This window comes from Capra hircus, chromosome 23, assembly GCF_001704415.2.
Source record: "Capra hircus breed San Clemente chromosome 23, ASM170441v1, whole genome shotgun sequence".
Taxonomy (NCBI): Eukaryota; Metazoa; Chordata; class Mammalia; order Artiodactyla; family Bovidae; genus Capra; species Capra hircus.
In genome coordinates, this window is record NC_030830.1 from 18,653,572 (window position 1) to 18,678,725 (window position 25,154).

A 25,154-nucleotide genomic window follows, 5' to 3' on the forward strand; every position below is an offset into this window, starting at 1 on the left:
TGCTTTTTTCGATGATCCAACAGATGTTGACAATTTGATCTCTGGTTCCTGCCTTTTCTAAATCCAGCTTCAACATCTGGAAGTTCACAGTTCGCGTCCTGTTGAAGCCTGGCTTAGAGAATTTTGAGCATTACATTGAGTGCAATTGTGTGGTAGTTTGAATATTCTTTGGCACTGCCTTTCTTGGGACTGGAATGAAAACTGACCTTTTCCAGTCCTGGGGCCTCTGCTGAGATTTCCACATTTGCTGGCCTGTTGGGTGCAACACTTTCGCAGCATCATCTTTTAGGATTTGAAATAGCTCAACTGGAATTCCATCACCTCCACTGGCTTTGTTCATAGTGGTGCTTCCTAAGCCCGCTTGACTTCCCATTCCAGACTGTCTGGTTCTAGGTGAGTGATCACACCATTGTGGTTATCTGGCTCATGAAGACCATTTTTTGTATAGTTCTTCTGTGTATTTTTGCCACCTCTTCCTAATCTCTTCTGCTTCTGTTAGGTCGATACCTAACATTTCTGTCTTTTATTGTGGCCCATCTTTGCATGAAATGCTCCCTTGGTATCTCTAACTTTCTTGAAGCGATCTCTAGTCTTTCCCATTCTATCTATTGTTTTCCTCTATTTCTTTGCATTGATCACTGAGGAAGGCTTTCTTACCTCTCCTAAGTATTCTTAGGAGGGTGCATTCAAATGGGTATATCTTTCTTTTTCTCCTTTGCCTTTCACTTCTCTTCTTTTCTCAGCTATTGGTAAGGCCTCCTCGGACAACCATGCTGCCTTTTTGCATTTTTTTCCCCCTTGGGGATGGTCTCGATCACTGCCTCCTGTCCAAGTTCTTCAGGCACTCTATCAGATTCTGGTCCCTTGAATCTACTTGTCACTTCCATTGTACAATCGTAAGGGATTTGATTTAGGTCACACCTGAATGGCCTAGTGATTTTCCCTGCTTTCTTCAACTTAAGTCTGAAAATTGCAATAATAAGGAGTTCACGATCCGAGCCACAGTCAGCTCCCGATCTCGTTTTTGCTGACTGTATAGAGCTTCTCCATCTTTGGCTGCAAAGACTATAGTCAACCTATATAAATATGTATAACCAATCTATATAAATAGACAAGGTATAAAATTGCTGAAAACCATGTTTCTCTGGAGCCGTTCTTCAGAATTAGTGAGAGACACTCACATGGGGCTATCGTCCTTAGTTTGGCTTGATTCACACTTTTTCTTCTGTCCCGGGTACAGACTGCTTGTTATTTCCCTTCACACCTGAGTACAGACTGCAAAGCGGGGGCTCCCCCGTTCAGGGAAGTGATACCTCGATGTCTGGACTCCCATTGCCTCTGCGCTGGTGGAGCTCAGCACCCGGGGGTGGCAGATCCCTGAAACTGCAATTGAGGGAGTCGGGCGGGTTGGCCGGGCTGTCTACGGGGACCACCGCTGTTACCCGCTGTGGTCTAAAGGGGGCTGCATGGTTTGAATGCCTGGGAGTTTTCTCCAATATTTGGGGCAATTTTAGCTGACTTTTACTCAGATTAGATCAGACTAGATCTCGGATTCTGTGAACTTTGAGAGGACAAATGGATGAAAGGCAGGAAGCGGTGTTTCTGAAAGGGTCGCCTGCCACCTGAACATCTGAGACCTATTTTATGACATGACCCTTAAGCTTATGGCCTCAGATCTTCTCCATGGCCTCTCCTATGTCTCCAGCCTCATTTCACACTTCACTGCCCCCTCTCTCCCCACCACCCTGTCCTCTTATGTCCCAGAGATTTGTGAATATATTATCTGTTCCACCTCTGTTCCTAGTTACTATCACCTCAACCTTGAAACTTGCCCTCCATCATCACTCCTTCAGATAAAACTTCCCAAAGCTTTCTGCCTAAATCTTCACAGTCCTGTCAGCTTCTGCACACCGGGTCTTTTATTGCAAAGGCCAGTTAGGCAACAGATGGCAATGCTGGGGTCAGAAGGCGTTGCATTCTGGATTCCAAGTTTGTGCCATCAAGAACATTACTATGCCCTGTCTCTCTCAACATCCAAAATCCTTCTCTCAAGGCAGTTGTATATTTTGAGGTGTTCCTTACACCCACCTTGAAAACCAGAAGAAACATATATAACCACAGTGTCTAAAGAGAGCATGTCTGTCTGTTTAAATTTTATGTGGTATTAAGTCATTTCCTGAATTCCAGCAGTCTCTGCCTAATGTGATTTCTGCACCTTCGAGTATACCTTTCCTGCCTTCTTGCCTCTTTTTGCCTTTACCATTGACTTCTGCATGCTTTTATCCGATGCATGATTTATCATAGAATTTGGCCATGATTCTCCCTCTCAGGGAGTATTAACTACTCTTAACAGTAAGAGGAGAAGAATGTGATTCTTAGGGCCAAATGCACTTCCAAACCAAATAAGTGTACTTTATTTTATAACACTTAGTTAAAGAGCACACAGGGCAGTCAGTAACCATCCGCAGACACATCATCAGGGCCCCAAAGAAGTATAGAATAGATGAAGGAGGTGGAAGCACGCCAGATTAACAGATAGCAGAAATTAACCAAGAGCACTCACAGCAGAAAACTTGCTTTCAAGGAGTGACTTCTTTCTATCATGTATGGAAAGTCCTAAGGGTTAGATTTGCTTGCAATCCAAAATGTAGACATGGAAAACGACGTTGTGGTACGTACACTAACCCTAAATGAAGTGAATCGGTGGGAGTCGTCAGTTTCGGGGTTGTTTCTATCTTCCTAGCAGAACCACGGAGAAAGAAATGGCAATCCACTCCAGTGTTCTTGCCTGGAGAATCCCAGGGACGGGGAGCCTGGTGGGCTACCGTCCATGGGGTCGCACAGAGTCGGACACGACTGAAGCGACGCAGCAGCAGCAGCAGCAGCAGCAGCAGCAGCAGCAGCAGAACCAGCGGCTTCGGAGGCCTCATTGAAATAGACATGCTTAAGCCCTCTCGTCGCAGGGGGCCAGTGGCGCAATGGATAACGCGTCTGACTACGGATCAGAAGATTCTAGGTTCGACTCCTGGCTGGCTCGAAACCTTTTTGACGACTGATCTTCCTGCACTTGAAACTGCACACCCAAACTCTCCAAGCTTTGGCGCCTCACCAAGCGCTCCGAAAAGCTCCCTCAACCTTACTTCTTGTTACCCCGTGGGGCCATCCTACCTCTTGTCGCAGTCCGAAGGACCCTTTCAAAAGGCGATCACTGGAACATCCACAATCAAGGCATTTTCTGGTTTCGATCTCCCACAGCAAATACGGGAGAAAGGACCACATAGGGACAGCTGAACTGAGTTTCACATCAAAAGAGGCTTTAAGAAAACAGGAGGACGAGGAACAAGAAAGAGAGAGAAAGTAGGAAGGAAAAAGGCTCGGCAAGTGTCTTCACCACTTATTCCCACTGGGTTCCCCTTCACCACCCGCTTCCCCCTTCCTAATAGAAAGGCGAGTGGCTTTGACTGAGGAAAATGTTAAATCCAAGAAAGCCCAGGGTGTTTCGCACCGGATATCGGAGATGACCCTGCACCCGGACTTCCTAAAGAGCGCTGGGTAGGACAGTTCCAAGAGGGAGGAGTAACACGCTGATTTTTTTTTTTTTTTTTTTCCTAAGCAACCCAAGTTACATACAAGTCCAGGGTTCAAACGGTTAACACCTTGAGTGGTAAGGCGCAAAAGGCTCCTTGGCCCGTACGGGGATCGAACCCGCGACCTTGGCGTTATTAGCACCACGCTCTAACCAACTGAGCTAACCGGCCCTGACACAGCTCGCTCTACCACTTAAGGTCTCTACTTGCCGCCGTTACGCTTCTTTTTCGTGGTCCTCAGAGAGCTGTTCCACGTGTAACCCAACAAACATCTGCTTGTGACCTCTGCACACAAAAGCCAAACTCGGACAGCAGCCCTTTGGACCAAAGGGCGCCAAGCGAGGGAGCAGGAGACGAGCCTCACGTCCGCTCCCTCTTGGTCTTTCAGTTGGCGGTGTTTTGTTGTTGTTGTTGTCTGTCTGTCTGTCTTGTCTGTTTGTTTGTTTTAAGCGGAAGACCAAAGAATCTGGGACTGGTCACCGACTCTTGACATTTCAGGATTCAGGATGTTTCCGGTTTACCATTCGCTGCCCTGGTAGTCCATCGCTCGGAGATTCGTTAGCCTCAGCTTGCCCCGGAGAAACAAACTGACTTTGGATATTACTGATGATGTCTACAACAGCAGTGTTTAGTGCCTTGAGGATGTTACCGACCACAGCAATTCTAGTCTGACTCTGGTTGATTTTGTGCTCAACTGGCACAGAATTGAGGTCAGAGGGGACGAGTAAGGAAGGACTGCCTGGCAGATCAGTGGGCATTTGCCCCTCTCCGCCCCTCGGTTTCTATCAGCCAAACACTGCCCGTCACAGGATGGGCAGCTGCTAGAGTTCAAGGGCACAGAATCGCGCTTACTTTTCAACCAGGATCATTGAATCATCTTCAGTCATTGCAGTCCTTTTCTGGCACTCAAGAGATGGTGATCCCAGAACTTCCTAAGGTCACACAAACCCACACAAGACAAAATCGAGCCGTTTTCCGACATCTACTGTACCCGGACGCTGCCTAACACGTCTGCTCTGCCTTTGGCAAGGAATTCTGCGCTTAGAGGCAGTATTTGCTTAGTGTGACTCGTTGACTGTAGCATTGTTGGTCGTGATAGGAGGGCGCACTAACGTCGACCATTTCCTGAAAGAGAAAAACCGATTCGGTGTGGCCAGCTTGGGCTAGCCGGGAGTCTCCTTTTTCGCTCGGACACCATCAGGGGGTGAAAAAACATGACCAAGGAGCGGAGAAAGCAAGTTTCCGTAGTGTAGTGGTTATCACGTTCGCCTCACACGCGAAAGGTCCCCGGTTCGAAACCGGGCGGAAACAGCGTTTCTCTTCGGAGTTTGCATTTTGAACCGTTCTCCGGAACCTCTCAGGAAACTTCCGAGAAACTCGGTGGATGAGGAGGCTTCTGAACTCCCACCGAGTCTCACCCGTAAACCTGGGGGAACTACCGACGATCCGACCTATCGGCATAGTCTCCGGGCACCGTATTCCATCTCGTACGGCAGAGCCTGCACTCTGCCCAGCTTAAGGCGCTTTCTGCGAGCCTTTTACACAAACAGCAAATTCTTCCATGGATTCCCCGGGCCGTAGGCCGCAGCTTCCTCCGAAAAACTTCGGTTTCCTCGTTCACGTCGAGGAATACGACCGAAACCCAATTGTGCCTTCTTTTCCTTTGGTTTTCTTCTCCGAGAAAGCGTCTCATTCTTTTGACTAAGGATGGAAGGCGACGACAATGACGAAACTCTCTTAAGAGAAGCAACAGTAAGAGTCAGTTGGAACTTGACATTTTGGAGGGGGAGGCGGGGGCCGTAAGAGGAAAGGAAGACAGCAAGAGGACTTGCGCAGTCAGGGGCCGGTTAGCTCAGCTGGTTAGAGCGTGGTGCTAATAACGCCAAGGTCGCGGGTTCGATCCCCGTACGGGCCACTGTTCTCTTTGGTCAGCGCCTCCAGGAGGCTGCCAGCTGTTTTCCGAGGAAACTTGCCTCTTAAACCTGCGTAGAGTCCCCTTGGGCGGTTGTGCCTGTTCCGTCGGGACGCCAGGCTGTCTCCTGGAGGGTGCTGGCTAACCACGTCGTCCTCTGCCGAGGCCTTCTCCTTTTGCCTTCCATCTTTCCCAGGATCAGGGTCTTTTCCAGTGAGCTGGCCTCTTCGCATGGAGTGGCCGAAGTGTTGGAGCTCCAGCTTCAGCGACCGTCCTTCCAATGAATACTCGGGGTGGGTTTCCTTTAGGATTGACTGCTTTGATCTCCTTGCAGTCCAAGGGACTCTCGGAGAGTCTTCTCCAGCGCCACACTTCGAAAGCATGAATTCTTTCCGCGCTCAGCCTTCTTTATGGTCCAGCTCTCACATTCGTACATGACTACTGGAAAAACCATAGCTTTTGACTGTACGGACCTTTGTCGGCAAAGTTACGTCTCCGCTTTTTAATACCGCCGTCTAGGTTGGTCATAGCTTTTCTTCCAAGGAGCAAGCGTCTTTTAATCTCGTGGCTGCAGTCACCGTCCGCATTGATTTTGGAGTTTTCTCCTTCCGTTTGCCATGAAGTGATGGGACCGGATGCCATGATCTTGGTTTTCTGAATGTTGAGGTTTAAGCCAGCTTTTTCACTCTCCGCTTTCACCCTCACCAAGAGGCTCTTCAGTTCCTCTTCGCCTTCTGCCATCGGAGTGGTATCATCTGCGCACCTGAGGTTGTTGATAGTTCTCCTGGCAATCTTGATTCCAGCTCGTGATTCATCCAGCCGGGCCTTTCACATGATGTACCCTGCATAGAAATCTAGTAAGCAGGGTGCCGATATACATACAGCTTTGTCCTATGCCTTTCCCAGTTTTGAACCAGTCCGTTGTTCCACGTCCGGTTCTAAACTGTTGCTTCTTGACCCGTATACGGGTTTCCCAGGAGACAGGTAAGGAGACAGTTAGAGTCCTCTAACGTGTTCCAAACCCACCACCCTCACATACCTTTTATCCACTCGTTATCCAGTTTAGCTCTCCACTTACCACAAGCCCAACATTTTTCCAGGCAGGCAGGGTTCTCTTTCCTCCGGGACCAATGGATGAGGACAGAGAGCTGGGCAGGGTCAGAGGGTGGCCTAACAGGAAAAATTTGGTGGGAGGTGGAGGCCGGGGCAGGGGAAAAGATTCCTGGCAACCTTTTGTCAAAAGTGTATTCGATTTTAAATTGTCTTTCCAAAGCAGTGGCTCAATCAACGCCCTTTCTCAAATCCTCAAGAGATACAAAGTAAGGAGGCATTCTTAAAAGGTGGTTCTTTCCATGTCTCTGAAGACCCTTTAAGATGAACTGACAGCCAAGACTGCCTTGTCGGGAGAGACCGCGCAAGGTGGTGGACTGATTCGGGATACTTCCTCTCCCTACGTGTCTGCAGCACTTTGACCACCTTGAACAAGAAACACAAGACCACAAGACTGACTTTTTTTTTTTGCGGGGGGGGGGGGGGCCAGGAATGAAATCTGGACTCTTGTCATCAGTTGACAGCCGTGCATTACCCATGACTGCTTCTGACTTCCAAGGACAATTCAGTATCATGGTCACTTCTCTGATCACTGCGGGGATTCCTTCCCCAGCCTTGTATAGTTTCCCTACCTGTGTGCGCTGACCAGTGTTAAGGTCCATGTGGAGAGCTTCCTGGAGTTTCCTCTTCTCCCGGCTCTCTCCTTTCCGGTGCTCTGTCCTGCCGTCTCCAGCTGTCTTGGTCTCCTGGACTTAATCCGCCCCGACACTTCAACTCAGAGAATTCACCAGCCTCTGCCTGCGCTGGGGCCTGGAAACTCTCTCAAAGCAGTAAAAACTCGGGTGCAATCCTAGATCTCACGTCAGTTCCCAGCAAAATCGCTCACTCATTTCTTTTCTGTCAAAGATTACCATCCTTCTTTGCCTGATGTTTGGTGTCTGGAAAAGTGTTTCGGATCTGTTTTGGTTCTTTCACGCAGGAGGGTGCGTCTGATTCTTGTGATTTTGTCTTGGCTAGAAACAGGCCTTTTCACTCTTTGGAGGAGGAAGAGGGGGAAGCTGAGGCCTCTTCGGTTTGTGGGTTTCTGCTCTGGGGTTGCAGGCTGCGGGGGAGCAGAGACGGGCAGGTTGGTTAGTGCAGCAGCCTGTCCTAGGGGCAGTTGGCATCGCCTTTCCGGGAAACATGGGGCCTCCTGCTGCTTGTGGCAAGCAGTGTGTGCAGATACTGGGCCCCGGCTCCAGGTTCCAGCTTGGGTCAACCTATCTGGAGGGTTCAGGCTACAGGCCCCAGCGCCAGTCACATGGTCTTTTCCGTTGTACCAGTGTGAGTGTGTGTGTGTGTGCCAGGGCTGGTTGTGGGAGAGGAGGGCTCTGGTGGGAGAGCAGGGCCTGAGTCCAGGAGTGCCGAGAGGCTGACGTCACCAAAACGGGCATTCGGATCTCTGGCGGGCCGGCAGGCTGAAGGTGGGGGCTTTCTGATGAGCGGGCGGGAGCCTTGGAAGATGGGCGATCCGCACACGCTTTCCTCACCGCCGCCTGGCTGTCACCCGCGGGACATCGGAACACCTACCTGCTGCACCAGTGCCTCCCCGCTGGGTCAATTCCGGCCGTCCTCCTTGGTGGCCGGGTGATGATTGCCACTTGGCAGAGCTTCAGAGGCTGGGACTGGATGAACCAGTGGGACCCGCCCAGCACCTGAGTCCACCCGAGCCACCCCTCTCAGTCCCTTGATACCTCTAGCCCCCTTTCTCTCTCTCTCTCTCTTCCTCGTTCTCCTTTCCTTTAGGTTATTACATCTTCGTGGGACCCTTTCCCCAACACTTTATTAAAGGATGTTTTAAAATGTAAAGAGCTTACGTGTAAATTGAGCTGGATGAACTTAACCGAGGTATACTACTCCCACGTGACCACCGCCCGGCTCGAGGTTCAGGACATGCCAGTTAGTCCAGAAAATCGCCTTATGCCCCCTTGCCAGTCAATATTGCCTCCTGCAAGCTCATCGCTGTCTGATTTCTAGCGCCGGGTAATGTGCCTGCTCTTGAATTTCGTAGAACTGGAGTCATATAGCATATCCTATGGTAAGACTTCTTTTCTTTCTTTCTTTCTTTCTTTTTTTTTTTTCTTGCCTAGGGCAGTAGTTCTGAAAGTGATTTGAGTCTTTACACGTACAATAAGTCGTAGAAGTTTGATCTTATTGCTGGGAGGTTTATTCTTCCGATTTTATAAACCAACCAAACTTTATCTGTACAAGGAAATGGGACGTTGCTCATGATACTCATAGTAGAGAAAAAGCAGCCTAGTCAGGCCATCTGTCAGCAGAGTGGCGCAGCGGGAGCGTGCTGGGCCCATAACCCAGAGGTCGATGGATCGAAACCATCCTCTGCTAGGCTTTCTTTTCGTGACACCCATCCGGTTCCTTTCTCGAGCATCGCAGGCACAACACAGCTCATCAGCTTACAGATGCACCGTCTCCTTTCACCACTCCTAGAACCGTTGCCACCGCCTTCCTAATCTTTATAAAACAACAAGCGTTTTCCTTTCCCGTCCTTTTCCTTTCTTTCTTTCTTCCCCCCCCCTCCCCTCCCCCACCCTTTTGTCCTAGTCGAGGGCCCTGGGACCGGGCTGGGGGGAGGGGGTGAGGGTGTAATAGCAAAATCGGCCCTCCTCACTCATTTCCAAAGAGAGGCAAGCCCTTCTTACTTCGGAATAGTTGACAAGTTTACCGTCCATTTCCAATGGATCAGCACTACTTCTTCCAGGGCATAAAATACACACTTGACGCCAGTTAGGGTTTTATATCTTCTTTACGCTCGAAAGAAAAAACTTTTCTTGTCTGTCTGTTTGTTTTTCTTGATTTCTGCCCGCGGACTGGTCCGCGAGTCTCCTACTGTCTGCCCCTTGTCTTTTCACGACTATTCCCGTGTTGTGCGACGAGGTGGCCGAGTGGTTAAGGCGATGGACTGCTAATCCATTGTGCTCTGCACGCGTGGGTTCGAATCCCATCCTCGTCGTCTGGTTGAGTTTATGGCCTTCTGCTGTGGCTCAGCTGGTGAAGAAACCACCATCCTCACTGCGGGAGACTTGGGTTCAATCCCTGTGTGGGGAAGATGTCTACGCCTCTCTTTTCACTCCTATAGGTCAAGTAAACGGGAATTTTTTTTTAAAAATCCTTCTCGAAGGCAATACACGTTGCTATTACTTATGAAGGCTCCAATCGCATGCACTTTGTGGGAAAAACAGAAGGAAAAGGGTTAAGTTCGAAAACGCAGGAGAATCAGATTACAGAAAATAGAGAAAACTTCGCTCTGTGACTGTGAGGCAATGTGAGTACTGAAGAAGAATGAGAATTAAAGCTGGAGACACAGCAGGTTAAAAGACTATCAAAGTGTGAAAGGTTCCCCAAGGAAGGAGTAAAGAATCAGTTCTTTGTGCAAATTCTCTGAAAAAGACTGCAGTTTGAAGAATGGTACTGGGCACAGACATGGAACCATAAGGCTTTCCAAACAGTAATATTTTTAAAAAGTTTTCAGAAGTTGCAATTCCCTGTGAGACGAGGTGGCCGAGTGGTTAAGGCGATGGACTGCTAATCCATTGTGCTCTGCACGCGTGGGTTCGAATCCCATCCTCGTCGTCTGGTTGAGTTTATGGCCTTCTGCTGTGGCTCAGCTGGTGAAAAAACCACCACCCTCACTGCAGGAGCCTTGGGTTCAACCCATGTGTGGGAAAGGTGTCCACTCTGGTGTTTTGGCCCTGAGAATTCCATGGACTACAGTCCACCTGTTCACAAAGAGTGGGACAGGACTGAGTGACTTTCACTTCTACATGAGTTACTAAATTTAGATCAAGTTAGCTTGAATGTTTTGTAAATCCTCCTTGAAATCAATGCATGTTGCTATTACTTATAAAGACACCAGTCTCATGCACTTTATGGGAAGAATGAGCAAAGGAATTAAGTTTGAAAGGCAGGAAATAAATGAAATGAATATAGTAAAATAAACAGGTTTCTGCATCACAATTCAACTGGCAAATTCAAGGAGGAAAACACACACAGAAATCTTGGGAAAGTTTTCATTTTTTTGTACAGTACTGTTTACTGAGTCCTTACACTATGACAAGAAAAAAATTCCTTGAAACAGCAAGTGGCATAAAAAATGAGAAAAATTTTTAAAAATAAAATGGAAAAATAAAATCTGACGAAGTTGGGACTGGGAGGATGGTGGGGGGTGTGGGGGGAGTGGAAGGGTGAGGTGAGGTGTGGAGGGACCTGCTCTCCTTTATTTATTGCTTTGAAGATGTTCTTATTTGGAAGCCCACTAAACTAACATACTTCAACTTGTTTTTTCAGGTTACCTTATGTGGATCACAACAAACAGTGGAAAATTCTTCAAGAGGTGGGAATACGAGACCCCCTACCTGCCTTCTGAGAAATCTGTATGCAGGTCAAAAAGCAAAAGTTAGAACTGGACAAGGAACAAGAGAATGGTTCCAAATCGGGAAAGGAATACGTCAAGGCTGTATATTGTCAGCCTGCTTATTTTGCTTATATGCAGAGTACGTCATGAGAAATGCTGGGCTGCATGAAGCACAAGCTGGAATCAAGATTGCTGGCAGAAATATCAGTAACCTCAGATATGCAGATGACACCATCTTAATGGCAGAAAGTGAAGAAGAACTAAAGAGCCTCTTGATGAAAGTGAAAGAGGAGAGTGAAAAAGTTGGCTTAAAGCTCAACATTCAGAAAACTAAGATCATGGCATCCAATCCCATCACTTCATGGCAAATAGATGTGGAAACAGTGAGACTTTTTTGGGGGGGGAGGAGCTCCAAAATCACTGCAGATGGTGACTGCAGCCATGAAATTAAAAGATGCTTGCTCCTTGGAAGAAAGTTATGACCAACCTAGACAGCATATTAAAAAGCAGAGACATTACTTTGCCAACAAATGTCCGTCTAGTCAAAGCTATGGTTTTTCCAGTGGTCATGTATGGATGAGAGAGTTGGACTATAAAGCAAGCTGTGTGTCAAAGAATTAATACTTTTGAACTGTGGTGTTAGAGAAGACTCTTAAGAGTCCCTTGGATTGCAAGGGGGTCCAACCAGTCCATCTAAAGGAAACCAGTCCTCAATATTCATTTGAAGGACTTATGCTGAAGCTGAAACTCCAATACTTTGGCCACTTGATGTGAATAACTGACTCCTTGGAAAAGACCCTGATGCTGGGAAAGATTGAAGGCGGGAGGAGAAGGGGAGGACAGAGGATGAGGTGGTTCAATGGCATCACTGACTCAATGGACATCACTGATTCAGGGAGTTGGTGATGGACACGGAGGACTGGCATCCTGCAGTCCATGGGGTCATAAACAGTCAGACATGACTGAGTGACTCAACTGTACTGAACTGACCCTCTAAATTGTTCAGAGGAGGGAATAGCTGGGTTCTGACCAAAACTTTGGATCTCTTAACTCTGCAATTTGCGCCACAACATGATAGATATAAGCCGTATATCATGCCCTAAGAGAGAGCAATAGAGCACTCAGTCAGGTATGGAAGAGCACTGAACTAAGATCTAAAGTGCGTGGAGAATGAAAAGATGTGAAACGAAGGCAGAAGTTGAGAACTAGAGTGTCACCAATGAGGAACGAGGTTATAGAAAAAAGAGACAATCGCCACAGTGTGAATACGAGAGTATCCAGGATGGAAATGAAACTGCAAGAACAAAGAAAGTGAGAGGTAGAATGAGGTGAAACAGAAAATTGCATACAGTTCTTTTGTCAAGATCAAGAGCAAAATTCACATTTGCCCTCTACCAGAAGATCCGACGAGGGTGGGATTCGAACCCACGCGTGCAGAGCACAATGGATTAGCAGTCCATCGCCTTAACCACTCGGCCACCTCGTCTCACAGGGAATTGCAACTTCTGAAAACTTTTTAAAAATATTACTGTTTGGAAAGCCTTATGGTTCCATGTCTGTGCCCAGTACCATTCTTCAAACTGCAGTCTTTTTCAGAGAATTTGCACAAAGAACTGATTCTTTACTCCTTCCTTGGGGAACCTTTCACACTTTGATAGTCTTTTAACCTGCTGTGTCTCCAGCTTTAATTCTCATTCTTCTTCAGTACTCACATTGCCTCACAGTCACAGAGCGAAGTTTTCTCTATTTTCTGTAATCTGATTCTCCTGCGTTTTCGAACTTAACCCTTTTCCTTCTGTTTTTCCCACAAAGTGCATGCGATTGGAGCCTTCATAAGTAATAGCAACGTGTATTGCCTTCGAGAAGGATTTTAAAAAAAAATTCCCGTTTACTTGACCTATAGGAGTGAAAAGAGAGGCGTAGACATCTTCCCCACACAGGGATTGAACCCAAGTCTCCCGCAGTGAGGATGGTGGTTTCTTCACCAGCTGAGCCACAGCAGAAGGCCATAAACTCAACCAGACGACGAGGATGGGATTCGAACCCACGCGTGCAGAGCACAATGGATTAGCAGTCCATCGCCTTAACCACTCGGCCACCTCGTCGCACAACACGGGAATAGTCGTGAAAAGACAAGGGGCAGACAGTAGGAGACTCGCGGACCAGTCCGCGGGCAGAAATCAAGAAAAACAAACAGACAGACAAGAAAAGTTTTTTCTTTCGAGCGTAAAGAAGATATAAAACCCTAACTGGCGTCAAGTGTGTATTTTATGCCCTGGAAGAAGTAGTGCTGATCCATTGGAAATGGACGGTAAACTTGTCAACTATTCCGAAGTAAGAAGGGCTTGCCTCTCTTTGGAAATGAGTGAGGAGGGCCGATTTTGCTATTACACCCTCACCCCCTCCCCCCAGCCCGGTCCCAGGGCCCTCGACTAGGACAAAAGGGTGGGGGAGGGGAGGGGGGGGGAAGAAAGAAAGAAAGGAAAAGGACGGGAAAGGAAAACGCTTGTTGTTTTATAAAGATTAGGAAGGCGGTGGCAACGGTTCTAGGAGTGGTGAAAGGAGACGGTGCATCTGTAAGCTGATGAGCTGTGTTGTGCCTGCGATGCTCGAGAAAGGAACCGGATGGGTGTCACGAAAAGAAAGCCTAGCAGAGGATGGTTTCGATCCATCGACCTCTGGGTTATGGGCCCAGCACGCTCCCGCTGCGCCACTCTGCTGACAGATGGCCTGACTAGGCTGCTTTTTCTCTACTATGAGTATCATGAGCAACGTCCCATTTCCTTGTACAGATAAAGTTTGGTTGGTTTATAAAATCGGAAGAATAAACCTCCCAGCAATAAGATCAAACTTCTACGACTTATTGTACGTGTAAAGACTCAAATCACTTTCAGAACTACTGCCCTAGGCAAGAAAAAAAAAAAAGAAAGAAAGAAAGAAAGAAAAGAAGTCTTACCATAGGATATGCTATATGACTCCAGTTCTACGAAATTCAAGAGCAGGCACATTACCCGGCGCTAGAAATCAGACAGCGATGAGCTTGCAGGAGGCAATATTGACTGGCAAGGGGGCATAAGGCGATTTTCTGGACTAACTGGCATGTCCTGAACCTCGAGCCGGGCGGTGGTCACGTGGGAGTAGTATACCTCGGTTAAGTTCATCCAGCTCAATTTACACGTAAGCTCTTTACATTTTAAAACATCCTTTAATAAAGTGTTGGGGAAAGGGTCCCACGAAGATGTAATAACCTAAAGGAAAGGAGAACGAGGAAGAGAGAGAGAGAGAGAAAGGGGGCTAGAGGTATCAAGGGACTGAGAGGGGTGGCTCGGGTGGACTCAGGTGCTGGGCGGGTCCCACTGGTTCATCCAGTCCCAGCCTCTGAAGCTCTGCCAAGTGGCAATCATCACCCGGCCACCAAGGAGGACGGCCGGAATTGACCCAGCGGGGAGGCACTGGTGCAGCAGGTAGGTGTTCCGATGTCCCGCGGGTGACAGCCAGGCGGCGGTGAGGAAAGCGTGTGCGGATCGCCCATCTTCCAAGGCTCCCGCCCGCTCATCAGAAAGCCCCCACCTTCAGCCTGCCGGCCCGCCAGAGATCCGAATGCCCGTTTTGGTGACGTCAGCCTCTCGGCACTCCTGGACTCAGGCCCTGCTCTCCCACCAGAGCCCTCCTCTCCCACAACCAGCCCTGGCACACACACACACACTCACACTGGTACAACGGAAAAGACCATGTGACTGGCGCTGGGGCCTGTAGCCTGAACCCTCCAGATAGGTTGACCCAAGCTGGAACCTGGAGCCGGGGCCCAGTATCTGCACACACTGCTTGCCACAAGCAGCAGGAGGCCCCATGTTTCCCGGAAAGGCGATGCCAACTGCCCCTAGGACAGGCTGCTGCACTAACCAACCTGCCCGTCTCTGCTCCCCCGCAGCCTGCAACCCCAGAGCAGAAACCCACAAACCGAAGAGGCCTCAGCTTCCCCCTCTTCCTCCTCCAAAGAGTGAAAAGGCCTGTTTCTAGCCAAGACAAAATCACAAGAATCAGACGCACCCTCCTGCGTGAAAGAACCAAAACAGATCCGAAACACTTTTCCAGACACCAAACATCAGGCAAAGAAGGATGGTAATCTTTGACAGAAAAGAAATGAGTGAGCGATTTTGCTGGGAACTGACGTGAGATCTAGGATTGCACCCGAGTTTTTACTGCTTTGAGAGAGTTTCCAGGCCCCAGCGCAGGCAGAGGCTGGTGAATTCTCTGAGTTGAAGTGTCGGGGCGGATTAAGTCCAGGAGACCAAGACAGCTGGAGACGGCAGGACAGAGCACCGGAAAGGAGAGAGCCGGGAGAAGAGGAAACTCCAGGAAGCTCTCCACATGGACCTTAACACTGGTCAGCGCACACAGGTAGGGAAACTATACAAGGCTGGGGAAGGAATCCCCGCAGTGATCAGAGAAGTGACCATGATACTGAATTGTCCTTGGAAGTCAGAAGCAGTCATGGGTAATGCACGGCTGTCAACTGATGACAAGAGTCCAGATTTCATTCCTGGCCCCCCCCCCCCCCCGCAAAAAAAAAAAGTCAGTCTTGTGGTCTTGTGTTTCTTGTTCAAGGTGGTCAAAGTGCTGCAGACACGTAGGGAGAGGAAGTATCCCGAATCAGTCCACCACCTTGCGCGGTCTCTCCCGACAAGGCAGTCTTGGCTGTCAGTTCATCTTAAAGGGTCTTCAGAGACATGGAAAGAACCACCTTTTAAGAATGCCTCCTTACTTTGTATCTCTTGAGGATTTGAGAAAGGGCGTTGATTGAGCCACTGCTTTGGAAAGACAATTTAAAATCGAATACACTTTTGACAAAAGGTTGCCAGGAATCTTTTCCCCTGCCCCGGCCTCCACCTCCCACCAAATTTTTCCTGTTAGGCCACCCTCTGACCCTGCCCAGCTCTCTGTCCTCATCCATTGGTCCCGGAGGAAAGAGAACCCTGCCTGCCTGGAAAAATGTTGGGCTTGTGGTAAGTGGAGAGCTAAACTGGATAACGAGTGGATAAAAGGTATGTGAGGGTGGTGGGTTTGGAACACGTTAGAGGACTCTAACTGTCTCCTTACCTGTCTCCTGGGAAACCCGTATACGGGTCAAGAAGCAACAGTTAGAACCGGACGTGGAACAACGGACTGGTTCAAAACTGGGAAAGGCATAGGACAAAGCTGTATGTATATCGGCACCCTGCTTACTAGATTTCTATGCAGGGTACATCATGTGAAAGGCCCGGCTGGATGAATCACGAGCTGGAATCAAGATTGCCAGGAGAACTATCAACAACCTCAGGTGCGCAGATGATACCACTCCGATGGCAGAAGGCGAAGAGGAACTGAAGAGCCTCTTGGTGAGGGTGAAAGCGGAGAGTGAAAAAGCTGGCTTAAACCTCAACATTCAGAAAACCAAGATCATGGCATCCGGTCCCATCACTTCATGGCAAACGGAAGGAGAAAACTCCAAAATCAATGCGGACGGTGACTGCAGCCACGAGATTAAAAGACGCTTGCTCCTTGGAAGAAAAGCTATGACCAACCTAGACGGCGTATTAAAAAGCGGAGACGTAACTTTGCCGACAAAGGTCCGTACAGTCAAAGCTATGGTTTTTCCAGTAGTCATGTACGAATGTGAGAGCTGGACCATAAAGAAGGCTGAGCGCGAAAGAATTCATGCTTTCGAAGTGTGGCGCTGGAGAAGACTCTCGAGAGTCCCTTGGACTGCAAGGAGATCAAAGCAGTCAATCCTAAAGGAAACCCACCCCGAGTATTCATTGGAAGGACGGTCGCTGAAGCTGGAGCTCCAACACTTCGGCCACTCCATGCGAAGAGCCAGCTCACTGGAAAAGACCCTGATCCTGGGAAAGATGGAAGGCAAAAGGAGAAGGCCTCGGCAGAGGACGACGTGGTTAGCCAGCACCCTCCAGGAGACAGCCTGGCGTCCCGACGGAACAGGCACAACCGCCCAAGGGGACTCTACGCAGGTTAAGAGGCAAGTTTCCTCGGAAAACAGCTGGCAGCCTCCTGGAGGCGCTGACCAAAGAGAACAGTGGCCCGTACGGGGATCGAACCCGCGACCTTGGCGTTATTAGCACCACGCTCTAACCAGCTGAGCTAACCGGCCCCTGACTGCGCAAGTCCTCTTGCTGTCTTCCTTTCCTCTTACGGCCCCCGCCTCCCCCTCCAAAATGTCAAGTTCCAACTGACTCTTACTGTTGCTTCTCTTAAGAGAGTTTCGTCATTGTCGTCGCCTTCCATCCTTAGTCAAAAGAATGAGACGCTTTCTCGGAGAAGAAAACCAAAGGAAAAGAAGGCACAATTGGGTTTCGGTCGTATTCCTCGACGTGAACGAGGAAACCGAAGTTTTTCGGAGGAAGCTGCGGCCTACGGCCCGGGGAATCCATGGAAGAATTTGCTGTTTGTGTAAAAGGCTCGCAGAAAGCGCCTTAAGCTGGGCAGAGTGCAGGCTCTGCCGTACGAGATGGAATACGGTGCCCGGAGACTATGCCGATAGGTCGGATCGTCGGTAGTTCCCCCAGGTTTACGGGTGAGACTCGGTGGGAGTTCAGAAGCCTCCTCATCCACCGAGTTTCTCGGAAGTTTCCTGAGAGGTTCCGGAGAACGGTTCAAAATGCAAACTCCGAAGAGAAACGCTGTTTCCGCCCGGTTTCGAACCGGGGACCTTTCGCGTGTGAGGCGAACGTGATAACCACTACACTACGGAAACTTGCTTTCTCCGCTCCTTGGTCATGTTTTTTCACCCCCTGATGGTGTCCGAGCGAAAAAGGAGACTCCCGGCTAGCCCAAGCTGGCCACACCGAATCGGTTTTCTCTTTCAGGAAATGGTCGACGTTAGTGCGCCCTCCTATCACGACCAACAATGCTACAGTCAACGAGTCACACTAAGCAAATACTGCCTCTAAGCGCAGAATTCCTTGCCAAAGGCAGAGCAGACGTGTTAGGCAGCGTCCGGGTACAGTAGATGTCGGAAAACGGCTCGATTTTGTCTTGTGTGGGTTTGTGTGACCTTAGGAAGTTCTGGGATCACCATCTCTTGAGTGCCAGAAAAGGACTGCAATGACTGAAGATGATTCAATGATCCTGGTTGAAAAGTAAGCGCGATTCTGTGCCCTTGAACTCTAGCAGCTGCCCATCCTGTGACGGGCAGTGTTTGGCTGATAGAAACCGAGGGGCGGAGAGGGGCAAATGCCCACTGATCTGCCAGGCAGTCCTTCCTTACTCGTCCCCTCTGACCTCAATTCTGTGCCAGTTGAGCACAAATCAACCAGAGTCAGACTAGAATTGCTGTGGTCGGTAACATCCTCAAGGCACTAAACACTGCTGTTGTAGACATCATCAGTAATATCCAAAGTCAGTTTGTTTCTCCGGGGCAAGCTGAGCTAACGAATCTCCGAGCGATGGACTACCAGGGCAGCGAATGGTAAACCGGAAACATCCTGAATCCTGAAATGTCAAGAGTCGGTGACCAGTCCCAGATTCTTTGGTCTTCCGCTTAAAACAAACAAACAGACAAGACAGACAGACAGACAACAACAACAACAAAACACCGCCAACTGAAAGACCAAGAGGGAGCGGACGTGAGGCTCGTCTCCTGCTCCCTCGCTTGGCGCCCTTTGGTCCAAAGGGCTGCTGTCCGAGTTTGGCTTTGTGTGCAGAGGTCACAAGCAGATGTTTGTTGGGTTACACGTGGAACAGCTCTCTGAGGACCACGAAAAAGAAGCGTAACGGCGGCAAGTAGAGACCTTAAGTGGTAGAGCGAGCTGTGTCAGGGCCGGTTAGCTCAGTTGGTTAGAGCGTGGTGCTAATAACGCCAAGGTCGCGGGTTCGATCCCCGTACGGGCCAAGGAGCCTTTTGCGCCTTACCACTCAAGGTGTTAACCGTTTGAACCCTGGACTTGTATGTAACTTGGGTTGCTTAGGAAAAAAAAAAAAAAAAAAAATCAGCGTGTTACTCCTCCCTCTTGGAACTGTCCTACCAGCGCTCTTTAGGAAGTCCGGGTGCAGGGTCATCTCCGATATCCGGTGCGAAACACCCTGGGCTTTCTTGGATTTAACATTTCCTCAGTCAAAGCCACTCGCCTTTCTATTAGGAAGGGGGAAGCGGGTGGTGAAGGGGAACCCAGTGGGAATAAGTGGTGAAGACACTTGCCGAGCCTTTTTCCTTCCTACTTTCTCTCTCTTTCTTGTTCCTCGTCCTCCTGTTTTCTTAAAGCCTCTTTGATGTGAAACTCAGTTCAGCTGTCCCTATGTGGTCCTTTCTCCGTATTTGCTGTGGGAGATCGAAACCAGAAAATGCTTGATTGTGGATGTTCCAGTGATCGCCTTTGAAGGGTCCTTCGGACTGCGACAAGAGGTAGGATGGCCCCACGGGGTAACAAGAAGTAAGGTTGAGGGAGCTTTTCGGAGCGCTTGTGAGGCGCCAAAGCTTGGAGAGTTTGGGTGCAGTTCAAGTGCAGGAAGATCAGTCGTCAAAAAGGTTTCGAGCCAGCCAGGAGTCGAACCTAGAATCTTCTGATCCGTAGTCAGACGCGTTATCCATTGCGCCACTGGCCCCCTGCGACGAGAGGGCTTAAGCATGTCTATTTCAATGAGGCCTCCGAAGCCGCTGGTTCTGCTGCTGCTGCTGCTGCTGCTGCTGCTGCTGCTGCTGCGTCGCTTCAGTCGTGTCCGACTCTGTGCGACCCCATGGACGGTAGCCCACCAGGCTCCCCCGTCCCTGGGATTCTCCAGGCAAGAACACTGGAGTGGATTGCCATTTCTTTCTCCGTGGTTCTGCTAGGAAGATAGAAACAACCCCGAAACTGACGACTCCCACCGATTCACTTCATTTAGGGTTAGTGTACGTACCACAACGTCGTTTTCCATGTCTACATTTTGGATTGCAAGCAAATCTAACCCTTAGGACTTTCCATACATGATAGAAAGAAGTCACTCCTTGAAAGCAAGTTTTCTGCTGTGAGTGCTCTTGGTTAATTTCTGCTATCTGTTAATCTGGCGTGCTTCCACCTCCTTCATCTATTCTATACTTCTTTGGGGCCCTGATGATGTGTCTGCGGATGGTTACTGACTGCCCTGTGTGCTCTTTAACTAAGTGTTATAAAATAAAGTACACTTATTTGGTTTGGAAGTGCATTTGGCCCTAAGAATCACATTCTTCTCCTCTTACTGTTAAGAGTAGTTAATACTCCCTGAGAGGGAGAATCATGGCCAAATTCTATGATAAATCATGCATCGGATAAAAGCATGCAGAAGTCAATGGTAAAGGCAAAAAGAGGCAAGAAGGCAGGAAAGGTATACTCGAAGGTGCAGAAATCACATTAGGCAGAGACTGCTGGAATTCAGGAAATGACTTAATACCACATAAAATTTAAACAGACAGACATGCTCTCTTTAGACACTGTGGTTATATATGTTTCTTCTGGTTTTCAAGGTGGGTGTAAGGAACACCTCAAAATATACAACTGCCTTGAGAGAAGGATTTTGGATGTTGAGAGAGACAGGGCATAGTAATGTTCTTGATGGCACAAACTTGGAATCCAGAATGCAACGCCTTCTGACCCCAGCATTGCCATCTGTTGCCTAACTGGCCTTTGCAATAAAAGACCCGGTGTGCAGAAGCTGACAGGACTGTGAAGATTTAGGCAGAAAGCTTTGGGGAAGTTTTATCTGAAGGAGTGATGATGGAGGGCAAGTTTCAAGGTTGAGGTGATAGTAACTAGGAACAGAGGTGGAACAGATAATATATTCACAAATCTCTGGGACATAAGAGGACAGGGTGGTGGGGAGAGAGGGGGGCAGTGAAGTGTGAAATGAGGCTGGAGACATAGGAGAGGCCATGGAGAAGATCTGAGGCCATAAGCTTAAGGGTCATGTCATAAAATAGGTCTCAGATGTTCAGGTGGCAGGCGACCCTTTCAGAAACACCGCTTCCTGCCTTTCATCCATTTGTCCTCTCAAAGTTCACAGAATCCGAGATCTAGTCTGATCTAATCTGAGTAAAAGTCAGCTAAAATTGCCCCAAATATTGGAGAAAACTCCCAGGCATTCAAACCATGCAGCCCCCTTTAGACCACAGCGGGTAACAGCGGTGGTCCCCGTAGACAGCCCGGCCAACCCGCCCGACTCCCTCAATTGCAGTTTCAGGGATCTGCCACCCCCGGGTGCTGAGCTCCACCAGCGCAGAGGCAATGGGAGTCCAGACATCGAGGTATCACTTCCCTGAACGGGGGAGCCCCCGCTTTGCAGTCTGTACTCAGGTGTGAAGGGAAATAACAAGCAGTCTGTACCCGGGACAGAAGAAAAAGTGTGAATCAAGCCAAACTAAGGACGATAGCCCCATGTGAGTGTCTCTCACTAATTCTGAAGAACGGCTCCAGAGAAACATGGTTTTCAGCAATTTTATACCTTGTCTATTTATATAGATTGGTTATACATATTTATATAGGTTGACTATAGTCTTTGCAGCCAAAGATGGAGAAGCTCTATACAGTCAGCAAAAACGAGATCGGGAGCTGACTGTGGCTCGGATCGTGAACTCCTTATTGCAATTTTCAGACTTAAGTTGAAGAAAGCAGGGAAAATCACTAGGCCATTCAGGTGTGACCTAAATCAAATCCCTTACGATTGTACAATGGAAGTGACAAGTAGATTCAAGGGACCAGAATCTGATAGAGTGCCTGAAGAACTTGGACAGGAGGCAGTGATCGAGACCATCCCCAAGGGGGAAAAAAATGCAAAAAGGCAGCATGGTTGTCCGAGGAGGCCTTACCAATAGCTGAGAAAAGAAGAGAAGTGAAAGGCAAAGGAGAAAAAGAAAGATATACCCATTTGAATGCACAGCTCCTAAGAATACTTAGGAGAGGTAAGAAAGCCTTCCTCAGTGATCAATGCAAAGAAATAGAGGAAAACAATAGAATGGGAAAGACTAGAGATCGCTTCAAGAAAGTTAGAGATACCAAGGGAGCATTTCATGCAAAGATGGGCACAATAAAAGACAGAAATGTTAGGTATCGACCTAACAGAAGCAGAAGAGATTAGGAAGAGGTGGCAAAAATACACAGAAGAACTATGCAAAAAATGGTCTTCATGAGCCAGATAACCACAATGGTGTGATCACTCACCTAGAACCAGACAGTCTGGAATGGGAAGTCAAGCGGGGCTTAGGAAGCACCACTATGAACAAAGCCAGTGGAGGTGATGGAATTCCAGTTGAGCTATTTCAAATCCTAAAAGATGATGCTGCGAAAGTGTTGCACCCAACAGGCCAGCAAATGTGGAAATCTCAGCAGAGGCCCCAGGACTGGAAAAGGTCAGTTTTCATTCCAGTCCCAAAGAAAGGCAGTGCCAAAGAATATTCAAACTACCACACAATTGCACTCAATGTAATGCTCAAAATTCTCTAAGCCAGGCTTCAACAGGACGCGAACTGTGAACTTCCAGATGTTGAAGCTGGATTTAGAAAAGGCAGAGGAACCAGAGATCAAATTGTCAACATCTGTTGGATCATCGAAAAAAGCAGGAGAATTCTAGAAAAAAAAACATCTACTTCTGCTTTACTGACTACGCCAAAGCCTTGGACTGTGTGGAGCACAAGAAACTGTGGGAAATTCTTCAAGAGATGGGAATACCAGACCACCTGACACGCCTCCTGAGAAACTGTATGCAGGTCAAGAAGCAACAGTTAGAACCAGACATGGAACAACAGAGTGGTTCCAAATCGGGAAAAGAGTATGTCAAGGCTGTATATTGTCACTCTGCGTGTTTAAGGTCTACGCAGAGTACATCATGCAAAATGCTGGGCTGGATGAAGCACAAGCTGGAATCAAGATTGCCAGGGGAAATATCAATAACCTCAAATATGCAGATGATACCACCCTCATGGCAGAAAGCAAAGAACTAAAGAGCCTCTTGATGACAGTGAAAGAGGAGAGTGAAAAAGTTGGCTTAAAGCTCAACATTCCAAAAACTAAGGGCACGGCATCCGGTCCCATCACTTCCTGGGAAATAGATGGGAAACAATGGAAACGGTGAGAGGGGGCTCACTCTCACTGTTTTGAGGGGCTCCAAAATCACTGCAGATGGGTTGCTGACTGCAGCCATGGAATTGAAAGATGCTTGCTCCTTGGAAGAAAAGCTATGAGCAGCGTAGACAGCATATTTAAAAGCAGAGATGTTACTTTGCTGACAAAGGTCCGTCTAGTCAAAGCTATGGTTTTTCCAGTAGTCATGTATGAATGTGAGAGGTGGACTATAATGAAAGCTGGGCACAAAAGAACTGATGCTTTGGAACTGTGGTGTTGGAGAAGATTCTTGAAAGAGAGAGAGTCCCTTGGACTGCAAGAGGTTCCAACCAGTCTATCCTAAAGGAAATCAGTCCTGAACATTCATTGGAAGGACTGATGCTAAAGCTGAAGCTCCAATATTTTGGCCACCTCATGCGAAGAGTTGACTCATTGGAAAAGACTTTGAAGCTGGGAGGGATTGGGGTCAGGAGGAAAAGGGGACAACAGAGGATGAGATGGCTGGATGGCATCACCGACTCGATGGATGTGAGTTTGAGTGAACTCCCGGAGTTGGTGATGGACAGGGAGGCCTGGTGTGCTGCGATTCACGGGGTCGCAAAGAGTCGGACACGACTGAGCGACTGAACTGGACTGAACTGAACTGATGTGAAGAACTGACTCATTGGAAAGGAACCTGATGCTGGGTAAGACTGAAGGCAGGAGGCGAAGTGGACGACAGAGGATGAGGTCACCGACTCGATGGACATGACTTTGGGCAAGCTCCAGGAGTTGGTGATGGACAGCGAAGCCTGGCGTGCTGCAGTTCATGGGGTGGCAAAGAGCTGGACTCGACTGAGCAAGTGAGCTGAACTGATTCCTTGTCAGAACAAAAAACATCAAAAGTGAAATGGCACATTCCTTAAAGGTTTCAAAAAAAAAAAAAAAAAAAAAGAGCAGACCAGCCAGTACACATCACATCAGTCTAGCCCAGGCACCTGGGAAATACTACTAGTATTCACCTCTCAGGGAAAAAGGCATTTAAGCTTTACCTTTAAAACAGACTTTTTTTTTTTTTTTTTTTTTTTTTTTACTTTTCATTAGGCAGAAACATATGTAAGCCAGAATGACTTTCCCATACCTCAACCTGTGACCATTTCTCTCAGAACCATTAAGCAGAAATAGAAATTTTATTTTCTTGGGCTCCAAAATCACTGTGGATGATGACTGCAGCCACAAAAATAAAAGACGCTTGCTCCTTGGAAGAAAAGCTATGAGATACCTAGACAGCGGATTAAAAGGCAGAGACAGCATTTTGCCAATGATGATCCCTCTCTCTGGTCAAAGCTATGGTTTTTCCAGCAGTCTTTTAGGGATGAGAGAGTGGACCGTAAGGAGGCTGAGCGTGGACCTGTCGATGCTTTGGAACTGTGGTGCTGGAGAAGCCTCTTGAGGGTCCCTTGGACTGCAAGGAGATCAAACCAATCCATCATAAAGGAAGTCAACCTTGAATATTCATTGGAAGGACTGATGCTGAAGCTGAAGCTCAAATGTTTTGGCCACCTGATGTGAAGAGCCGACTCACTGGACAAGAAAGACCCTGACGTTGGGAAAGATTGAGGGTAGGAGGAGAAAGGGGACAGAAGATGATCTGGTTGGAGGGCATCATCGACACAGCGGACATGAATTTGAGCAAACTCTGGGAGATAGTGAAGGACGGGGAAACCTGGCGTGCTGCAATCCGTGGGGTCCCAAAGAGTGGGACACGACTTAGCGACTGAACAGCAGCAACAACGGAAATACCGTGTACGGAATTTTATGTGTTTTTTAATTTTTTTTTTTTAAAGTCTGTGCCTAAAACACACGCGCCACCGACTCAATGTACCATTAAAACATTTCCCCCTATCCTTTCTCACTTTTGAGAACTCCCTCTCACCGCCCGGCAAATCCAGAGTGCGCTGTTCATGGTCCTGACTCCGTGAACAGTTCTGGTTTCCCGGGGGCGACGCGGACCTTCTCCGCCTGCCCGTCGCGCGCTTCCTGTTGATCTGGATGCAGCGTCCCCGAACCGTCCGAGAAGAGTCGCTGCTGGCCTAGATACCCTGCCTGCGAGGGTCCCCAGGCCCCGTTCCGTGTATGCCTGTCCCACA

The 25,154-nt window shown here is 48.4% G+C and overlaps 14 non-coding genes and 1 pseudogene across 14 annotated transcripts; 8 read left to right on the forward strand and 7 right to left on the reverse strand.

Annotated features, from left to right (window-relative positions):
* Window positions 1–3,847, forward strand: part of LOC108633407 — an 8,500-nt pseudogene extending 4,653 nt beyond the window's left edge.
* TRNAR-ACG lies at window positions 2,965–3,037 on the forward strand. The gene has a single exon. It is a non-coding gene; the product is annotated as a tRNA-Arg (tRNA).
* Window positions 3,685–3,758, reverse strand: TRNAI-AAU. Its single transcript has one exon. It is a non-coding gene; the product is annotated as a tRNA-Ile (tRNA).
* TRNAV-CAC lies at window positions 4,826–4,898 on the forward strand. The gene has a single exon. It is a non-coding gene; the product is annotated as a tRNA-Val (tRNA).
* Window positions 5,429–5,502, forward strand: TRNAI-AAU. The gene has a single exon. It is a non-coding gene; the product is annotated as a tRNA-Ile (tRNA).
* TRNAM-CAU lies at window positions 8,863–8,934 on the forward strand. The gene has a single exon. It is a non-coding gene; the product is annotated as a tRNA-Met (tRNA).
* TRNAS-GCU lies at window positions 9,478–9,559 on the forward strand. Its single transcript has one exon. It is a non-coding gene; the product is annotated as a tRNA-Ser (tRNA).
* Window positions 10,098–10,179, forward strand: TRNAS-GCU. Its single transcript has one exon. It is a non-coding gene; the product is annotated as a tRNA-Ser (tRNA).
* TRNAS-GCU lies at window positions 12,365–12,446 on the reverse strand. Its single transcript has one exon. It is a non-coding gene; the product is annotated as a tRNA-Ser (tRNA).
* Window positions 12,984–13,065, reverse strand: TRNAS-GCU. The gene has a single exon. It is a non-coding gene; the product is annotated as a tRNA-Ser (tRNA).
* On the reverse strand, window positions 13,609–13,680 carry TRNAM-CAU. Its single transcript has one exon. It is a non-coding gene; the product is annotated as a tRNA-Met (tRNA).
* On the reverse strand, window positions 17,035–17,108 carry TRNAI-AAU. The gene has a single exon. It is a non-coding gene; the product is annotated as a tRNA-Ile (tRNA).
* TRNAV-CAC lies at window positions 17,639–17,711 on the reverse strand. Its single transcript has one exon. It is a non-coding gene; the product is annotated as a tRNA-Val (tRNA).
* On the forward strand, window positions 18,775–18,848 carry TRNAI-AAU. Its single transcript has one exon. It is a non-coding gene; the product is annotated as a tRNA-Ile (tRNA).
* On the reverse strand, window positions 19,486–19,558 carry TRNAR-ACG. Its single transcript has one exon. It is a non-coding gene; the product is annotated as a tRNA-Arg (tRNA).